The following is a 9,687-nucleotide window of genomic DNA, read 5'->3' on the forward strand; positions in this document are numbered from 1 at the left end:
ATTCTAGTTGGTTGCATCTCGCCTAGACCTATTTGTCTATACAAATAAAACGGGAGTAAGTTGACACTAGCCCCCAAGTCTAATAAGCGTGGTCGCAGATAAGAATCTCCTAAAGTGCATTTAGACGATGGGATGACCGTGGTCCTTGTACTTAACAATTCCATTATGTTGGATAGAGTTGGGAATTGTTGCATTAAAAATCGTCTTTTGGTAGCTTTTTATAGCTTCGAGGAAGGAAGGTTTATAGTTAGATTCTTGAAAACATCCCTAATCTCCTCGTAATTTGTATCCCTAGTTAACATGGCTAATTTTTGTGGAAACGGTGGTTTCGTCTATATTTAGCAATGGTATTACCGGGTGTTTAACCGTGGCTTCCTATTTCTTAGGTTGTGTTGAACCGGTACCTCTAAGTGGTAGGCTCTTGGGTTTCTATTTAGGTATCTAGTAATATAGTAGGTGTAGGTTATTGGTGGGGTAACTATAGGCATAGTTACTTTGTTATCAACCATTCTCGCGAGCGGAGGGTGGTGATGGCCTTTAGCTCACCTACATTTTCATACTCATTACTAGTATTATCGGTTACCTCAAAGGCTGTATTTGTTGTTTTAGGATTAGGTATTTCGTTACACGGAAACACACCTTTGGGTTGGGCTTTATCTTGAGCCATTTGTTTGGTTAAATTATTAACAGTTGTAGAAGGCCGTTGGTTAGATTGAGCCATGGTTTGGAAAAGTTTTGGCTCACTTGTATGAAGGTGTCAAGACGATCCGGTTGTATGGGTGTAGTAGTCACGGGTGGTGTGACTGGAACTATTTCAAGTGAATTATTTATGGGTGGATTTGGGTAGTTATTATTTACCGGAACGATACCTCTACTACCATTATAATTATTATAACTACTTTGACCTTGTGCTTGACCTTGTCGAGTTTGCGCTTGGTTGTTATAATTATTAAAATTCCCCTGACCCTGTCCTTGTCGTAGTGGGGCTTGGTTAAAGTCGCGTAGCCTAACATATTGGTTATTGTACCCTTGAGGTATGACGTTTTGGTTATTTCTCCAACCGCGGTTGGGATTTTGTCTCCAGGGGTTAGGTTCACTATTAATGGAACAAGCCTGTTCATAGGCTATATAGGACGATGGGAGTCGGGATGCTTTCGGGGCTCCAAAGAAACTACATGGATTTGAATTTACATTCATGACGGGATTGGCTTTTGTTGTACAGAAATGGCCTCTACCTTTTTTGTGAGGGATTCAATTAGAGTTTTAAGCTCAGGATCTGATTTAACCTCAAACATACTGGTAGCCCTAACTGTTGAAGAAGAACTAGCGGAGCGGGAGTAATCGTCACTACCCCCCCAGTTGTTATTTCGCTTAGTTTGGTCCTCTAAAAATTTATAAGCCTCCGAAGCTCCTTTGCTTAAGAAACTACCCCCATTCATTATGTCAAGGACTTCTTTATGGTGGTGCAGAAGTCCTTTGAAAAAAGCACGAACTAACGTGTCTTTCCCTAAGTTATGATGTGGACACTCTATAAGGAGATCGGTGAAACGATTCCAAGCCTCTGAAAATATTTCATGAGGATTTTGTCGAAAGAAATGAATCTTGGAAAGCATCTCATCCGTCTTTAGGGGTGGGTAAAACTGTTCCATAAACAGCTGAACAAGTTTAGCCCACGAGTCCACAGAATTAGGCGTTTGGGCAGTTAACCAAGACGTCGCCTTATCGGCTAAGGTGAAAGGGAATACCCTTAATTTAATTTGTTCCGTACCAACCGTAGGATGGTGGAATGTTGTTAGGACTTGTTCAATCCTACGCATGTGCTGATAAGGTTTTTCATGGTCTAATCCATGAAAAACGGGTAACAAATTAAAAATATTTGGGGGATTCGGAAATCCCCCACTGGGTCTGCTAGAACGATGCAAGATTTGGGGCTATCGCTCAAGGCTTTGTAGAAGTCAGAGAGAGGCCTCTCTTCTTCGTCGGGCCTTGTGTCAGGTGATGTGTGTGAAATAGTAGCTAGAGGTGTAGTAGGTGGTATACTAGATAGAATTGTTTGTTGACGTTGTTTTGTAATTATGTTCGGTGTTTTTGTTCGGCCAAACCTTAATCTCATACAAGGCTAAAACCAAACTTAGCTAAACACATCAACACTCCAAACAATTCTGATATACTAGTATAAACCTCTAACAGGAGAGCGAGGTGTGGAAGAAAGGAATACCTGATTGCGTCCTTGCTTCGCTTATGAATAGCGTCTTGTTTATGCTTGTTCAGTGTATATAGCAGGTTAGAACACTGAAAAATATGAAAGATCAAAGTTCGAATAAAAACTGTCGAAATCCGAAAATTTTTGTTAGGCATGAAGCGCTTCGGATAGTGGCGCGGTCGCTCGGGTAATTTTCAAATTACAGTGTTTTTAGGGTCGTGGTCGCTCCACATGGGGCGGGTCAGCTCTTGCTCCAGCTATATATGGTGGTCAAGGAAAGCCTGGCATCTCGGTGTAATTTTACCCGAATTTTTCAACTCTGAAATGGACAACCACAGTATGAATCAAACATGGGTGGGTGGGTGAAATGGGACTTTAAGAACAGTACTAACACTACGAAAACAATACGAAAGTGAAACTAAGATGGCAGCGGCGCCATTTGATAAAAGTAAAATTGAATAGTTTTACCTACGAAATAAAGTGATGAAACTTACAAACGCAAGTAAAACTAAACTAATCTTATGATGCTTATATTTATCAAAGATTCTACTCTCAAGTCTATGAGATATAGTGGAGTAGAGTGATTCGTTCCACTCTTAGTCCTTCCGCATGCTATGTTCTCAAGTGTAAGTACTCTAAACTTAAAGTCTAATGAGAGATTTACGAAAAAGGCAACTAGACTACGATGCAACTACCCACGAAATGCAACTAGTCGACGATGGGAATAACTATAAGGGAATGCTACGTTGATTCGATGATAAGGAGTTAGAGGGGAATTGATTCCACCTTAACTCGACTTAATCCTATTAACTACAAATCGTCAGTAATCCAAATTGAATCGCTTGAGCAGAACAATTGGTTCTTCCTAATCCCTAGTTACACATGGCATTTCTACCAATTAATAACTAGCATGTGAACGATTAAACCCATTCTCATGGTGAACTAATTGTTTCTCGAGTGGAAAGGAAATTACGACGATCCTACGATAATCGGAATCAAGCTTTCATCAAGGCTTCTCAACCCCCTCTAATGGAGGTTTAGCCGAGAATCATTACGTAATCATTTCGATTACATTTAAACTAAACATGATATAAAGAATTGAAATTTACTTAATTAAACAATAATGAAATCTAATTTAATGACTCAAATGAAATAAGGACATTAATTGAAATTAGATCTAGAAATGGAAATGACAAAATCGAAATTGATAAAAATACTACTTTATTGATCTAATCCAAATGAAGAACAAGATTCAAAGGTTTAATCTAATACAATAATTGAAATGGAACTAAACTTAATTAATCTACATGAAAAACTAGATCTAGAATTCATTAATGGAGGCTAACTAATCTAAATCTAATCTAGGTCTAACTATCTACCATCTACTAACTACCAAGCTTTTGTTTTTATACATTCAGATCCAAAAATAGTGCATGGGCTTGGAGCCATGTTTTGGGCCAGAGAATCAGGCCCAAAACCCTATTCTTTCAGTCCAAAAAGGCCTCTTCAGTTGCAGTTGGCTTCCACAGACTTTTTGTCCACTTTTGCTCCTCTGATTGGGTCAAGGCTTAAACCATTGGAAAGCTCTTTCCGAGCCGGTCGTTTTGACATAAGGTAGGCCCCATTCCGAGGTCTGAGTCCAAAGATATGTCCTTCGGAAGTTCTGCTGACTTTGTGTGCTGTTTCGGCCCGCGTCGACTTTTCAGCTTTTGACCGGGCTTTTTAGAAAGGCTTTGTCTTCTCGAAACTTGGCCTTTAATCATGGAACTCCTTAGTAACCGACCTTTTCTCCTTTATCTCGCTAAAGTGGCACATTTCTGCACATAATGGACTTTGAAGCCTGAAATGCATAAAACACGTAATCAGTGTTAACTCTTAATTATTACTCACATAATTGGTCTAAAAGTAGGACTATTAAAGGGTTAAAACTACAGTTTTGGGCTCTTATCAGCTACTATCCTGGAACAACCCTTGGAAAACTGGAAAGTTTTTGTGCCTACAGGGGTCAGGGCGCAGGTGCGCTCAAGCTATGCCTGGGATGGGCGTAGGTGCGCTCTGATGAATTTCGAGTTCCAGGCACTTGGGCACAGGTGGCGCTCTGGTTTGGGCTGGCTAGGGCATAGGTCGCGCTCAGGGTAGAATTTCTCTGACAGTGCTTAGGGAGCAGGTGGCTCCTCTCGGGCGCAGGTGCGCTCGGGGAGCTGATAGGCCGAAGTGCGAAGGAAAAATAAGGTAAAGGGGGAGTGAAACGTGAGAGATGAATGTGAGATGTATTTGGGGTTGTGAGTATAGAATGAATGCAGTTTTTATAGGTTTTAAATTGCTAAAACGAATCGGGAAGTTGCCAAAAAGCTTTAAGGCAATTGCCGGAAATAATAAAATTTTCAAAATTGAAAACGGAAACAACTCATATTCTTGATTCTAAAACAACCCTAATATCTTTTAAGCTGAATTTAAGATAGAATCTGCCTAACTCATCGAGATTTCATCCTATCACAATACCTATTCATGGCGATGCTCATATCGGCAATATTCTCAACCCTCACTCCAAAAAACTTCTAAAATGGATGATCATATAGCGAATTATGCTCTATTTAAATAATACCACCCCCAAACAAATCTGGAAGGTGGGATTAATGATAAAAACAATGCATAATTCGAAAATAACCAACTTATATTAAAATTGAATTCAAACAACATAACACAACCAAATTCAAATTTGATTACTGAACTAATATTTTTACATTCGAACTAAATAAAAATAAATACAATAAAACAAATCAACTCATCAATCCCAAAACAACGTACTATTGGTTATCGAATCCGTATGAGAAGGAGATGGCTCTTGGGATTCCGAAGGCGGCGAGCCATCCGTCCCCATCGCGACATTTCGTGTGACGGTGATCGCTCCTCGAAGAACCCCCCCTGGGGTGGAAAGCGTGCAATCATGTCGTCTCAGAACTGGCGCTGAGCTTCCATCTCAGCCCTCGTCTGTTCCCACCGCTCATCCTCGCGCCGGGTACGAGTCTCAAAGTTATGATGCATGGCAGCCTGCCGAGTCCGGAGGTCTTCGCAAATAGTATTTAGGGAACGCATGCCACGATGAATCACAGTCATACGTTCTGCGTCCATCCTACACCGCTCCAAGGCATCGGCATCAAAACATGTCGTGTCATCCTCATCCTCCGAGTCGGTCTCGTCAGCTACCCTCTCTTCAGGCAACCTCCAAACTCATTGGATACACTCCGTATAAATATGAGGATTTCGGTACTCTTTCAGGCAAATCCTGTAAGACCTCGGAGTCGCTCTCAGGGTCATCATGATTTTTGTAATCAAAACAAGGAGAAGTGCAATACTCTTCCCCACTCCCCTAATCATGTTTCTCAAAAACTCCACAATACAAAACTCATACTTCGGCTGCTGGAGTATCCATAGCACATGAAGGCAGTTCAGACCTATGTCGCTGACTTTCTCCTTCCCTATTACATTCCTACCAATCCACTGAGCTACAGCCAGCTGGTTGGTTTTGAGAGACGCTTGGCGAACACAATGCGAGCTTGCATTGTAGTTCCCTTTAGAAACAGTTGCGTTCATCAAACGTTCTACAGCAGTAAACTGGGAATCCTGTAATGTGGGATCGAGATGGTGTCGAGGCGGAATACCTAAAGTCTCAGCCAACAACCCAATAGTAATCTCTCTCCTCCTCCCAGCCACCTTAACGAAAATTCTATTCCCATCCAACTCCCTCGTCCTGTAAAACTCTCAGACCAAATCTTCATGGTAAAAATCGTCTGTCGAGTACCACAACCCACTCCAGTCTCACCTAACCATCTCGTCACCGTAAAACGACGCGAATTGGTCGGCAGTAAATGCGTGCTCCGGCAATATGCGACGTCTTTGAGACATTGGAGTTTTGATAAGTGTGTTGGTTGGAATAAGGTAGGGAGGCGTGTTATAAAACACTCTAACTAAAAAATAATGGCCGGAGGCTCAATGGTGGTGGTGACAGTTTGAAAATTTTGAAATTCCGGTGGTTTTTGGTTGTTGAAATCGGTGGAGGTGGTGGTGGGTGTAGATAGGAGGAGATTTGGGGTGGATTTAAACTTGGGGCGTGGTTGTGTTTAGGTTTTATATTTATTTTTATTTTATTTTAGGTTTGAAGCTTTGTATTTTTTTTTTTTTTTTTTTTTTTTTTTTTTTGTTAATGGCGTTTTGGAAGAAAAGGAGGAAGAAGGATGCGATGCGTTCTTGGGTTCACTGTGGGCTTGACCCAAGCCCAATTCGAAACCCATAAAAAATTCATTTTTTAGCGCAAATTCAAACTAAAATTGCCGCTTCGTTACCGGTCCGATTTTTGCGAATAAAATATGGGAATGATAAGGAGAGAATTTCCAATCTAATGATCCATAAAACACTCTATTCCGATCGTGGGTAACTTATAAGAACATGGAAAATGTCTCGAAATGCATGCATGACGTAAGTTATGCACACGAATGAAATCTAACTTAATAGAAAATGTCAATCTGAATCGTAATACGATTAACGATCTAAACAACACAACTGGAAAGTTGACCAATCCAGGACGGAAACAAACACCCCACCCCCAAACAAATTTTAGACATAGAGTTGAGAAAATTTGTTTTTAAAAGTGGGTCTTTTAAAGTCAGATTCCCGAGACTTCTTAACTTACTATGTTTGTGATTTTAACAAGTTTTTATTTTTTATGAATAAAATTTTAATATAAGAAAAACAAGAAAGCATTAAAAGCATAATTCACACCATAGAAGGACATGTCTCGAAACCCGAGAAAACATGCAAGAGTGGAAAACGTGAATTATGTTAACCGTGGACTTAGGATCCGGTACTTACAGTCACACACTCCATAGGGAGGGCTCGTTTACCTTATTGGTGTACTTACCAATATATGGAAATGAAAGGAAACACACCAAGCAACAAAATGAGTCATTTATAGTCAGATACTCGAGACTTGAACAAATAACTGGATATATATATATCCAGTTATTTGTTCAAGTCTCGAGTATCTGACTATAAATGACTCATTTTGTTGCTTGGTGTGTTTCCTTTCATTTCCATATATTGGTAAGTACACCAATATATCCTGCAAGTTCCATATATTAACAACCTAAAGAGTTGTGGGTCTTTCCATAAATAAATAACATGGAATGCATTCCCAAACAGAATTAAGCACCAAGATTTCCTATGTCGCAACCTAGTGGAATGAAAGCGAAGTCTGATAGACCTCGAACATAACCGAGCATGCACCTTCTTTTTCATTTCTGAACGAGGGGTTGTCCAAGTGAATGAGTGTGAAACAATGGATGGTTGTAGATGATATGGTGGATAAGAATAAGTATTAAAAGGAAAGAATGGAAAGAATGAAAATGTTGGTTTAGCACAACCCTCATTCATGGTGTGGGTAGGAAGTGTCTCAATCCTGAAAATGAAGGTGTCCAGTGTCGTTTCCTTGGTAATTATTTTCATATTAGGAGGATTTAGAAAATCATTAAACACAGAAGAAGCAAGAGGGTCAAGTGCAAACCCTAGGTTCCGTTGAGAAGGTGTAGTATGGGGTACATTGATGGAAGGTGAATAATGTGAGGTGGGTGAATGGTTATCAATAGGAGGGGACTCTCGAGGTGGCGAAGAAGAGTTGCAAAAGAGTTGAAGGAAATCTTCCTCAATTTCCTCAACGTCCATGGAGTCCTTATTAAAGTTAGAACTTCCAAAGGAAAAGAATTTGTGCATCTGATTATTTGGAAACTTGGTTTTAAAATAATCATGAGCTAAACTCTCGATCATGCTAACCTCTCTATCGATAATGATATCAAGAACCTATGTGATCTGTTTAAATACATTGACCTCAGCAGAAAGATGTCCAAAAGATAAAGATATCGAACCATCGCGACAATTTGTAAGAGTGTTGGCAGTTGCCAAGAAGGGGCGCCCTAAAATGGTTGGGACAGAGTCATTAGCGGCTTCTGTATCAAGGATAACAAAATCCGCAGGATACTAGAAATCTTGAACCTTAACCAGCGCATTTTCCACTACACCCTTAGGATACTTGATAGACCTATCAGCTAATTGCAACGTCATAGTTGTAGGTTGCATTTCTTGTAGACCTATTTGTTTATATAAATAATAAGGGAGTAAGTTAACACTCGCTCCCAGGTCTAATAAAACAGTGGTCGTGTGAGTATCTCCTAAGGTGCATTGTACAGTAGGATGACCAAGGTCCTTGTACTTCACTATTCCATTATGTTCTGATAAAGTTGGAACCTGTTCAGTGAGAAAGGCGTCTTTTGGAATATTTGTCCTATGCCTAGTACAACTCCTTAAGAAACTTAGCGTGGTGAGGTAATTTTTTAATTGCGTCGAGAAAGGGTAGGTTAATCGTTAGATTTTTGAAAACTTCCCTAATCTCATCAAAGTTTGTATCTCTTTTTAACATTGCTAATTTCTGGGGAAACGGTGGTTCCTTACTTTGTTTAGCGTATGGTTCAACTGGATATCTAACCTTCGCTTTTTGTTTCTTAGGTTGTGGTTTAACTGGTACCTCTATAGGGGTAGGATCTTCAGTTTCTGTTTCGGTATCTAGTATAATATCTGGTGTAGGAACTCCTTGTGGGGTAACTATAGACATCGTTACTTTATTATCCAACACTCTGCCTGAACGGAGAGTGGTGATGGAATTTATCTCTCCTACGTTTTCATTTTCGTTACTAGTATTACCGTTTACTTCAAAGGCTGTGTTTGGTGTTTTAGGATTAGGTATCGCTTGTCCTGTAAACACACCTTTGGGTTGTACCTTCTTTTGAGCTAACTGTTGTAAGGAAAGTTGGATGGTTTGTAAAATCTATTGTTGAGTTTGCATAAAGGTATCAAAGCGATCCGGTTATGTAGTGGTATTTATTACAGGTTGTGTGACAGGAACTATGTCACGTTGATTATTTATGGGTGGGTTGTGATAGTTATTATTATTAACTGGAACGATACCTCGATTTGCATTATAATTATTATTGTTATAATTATTATAATTACCCTGACCTTGTCCTTGTCGTGGTTGATTTTGATTGTTATAATTATAATTACCCTAACCTTGTCCTTGTCTTGGTGGACCTTGGTTGTAATTGTTTGTTGACCTATCATTTGGGTTAAACAACCTTGGAGGTTGTTGATTATTTCGCCAACCGATATTGGGGTTTTGTCGCCAAGCTGCATTAGGTTCGCTATTAATGGAACAAACATTATCTTGTTGTGATTGGTGTTGTTTATATGCGAACGGACAATATGAGTCGGGATGCTCTGGACTCAAACATAAATTACATGGATTGGAGTTGACATTCATGACGGGGATATGTGTTTGTTGGACAGAAATAGCCTCTACCTTTTTAGCTAGAGATTCTATTAAATTTTTAAGTTCGGATCTGGTTTCATCTCAAACATACCGACGGCTTTAGCTATTG

At 39.8% G+C, this 9,687-nt stretch overlaps 1 pseudogene; it reads left to right on the forward strand.

Annotated features, from left to right (window-relative positions):
- The first annotated feature begins 1,509 nt into the window (after nucleotides 1–1,509).
- On the forward strand, nucleotides 1,510–1,603 carry LOC147486604 (small nucleolar RNA R71; annotated as a pseudogene).
- The last annotated feature ends 8,084 nt before the right edge of the window (nucleotides 1,604–9,687 follow it).

Source organism: Coptis chinensis, chromosome 7, assembly GCF_015680905.1.
Source record: "Coptis chinensis isolate HL-2020 chromosome 7, ASM1568090v1, whole genome shotgun sequence".
In the NCBI taxonomy this organism is placed as follows: Eukaryota; Viridiplantae; Streptophyta; class Magnoliopsida; order Ranunculales; family Ranunculaceae; genus Coptis; species Coptis chinensis.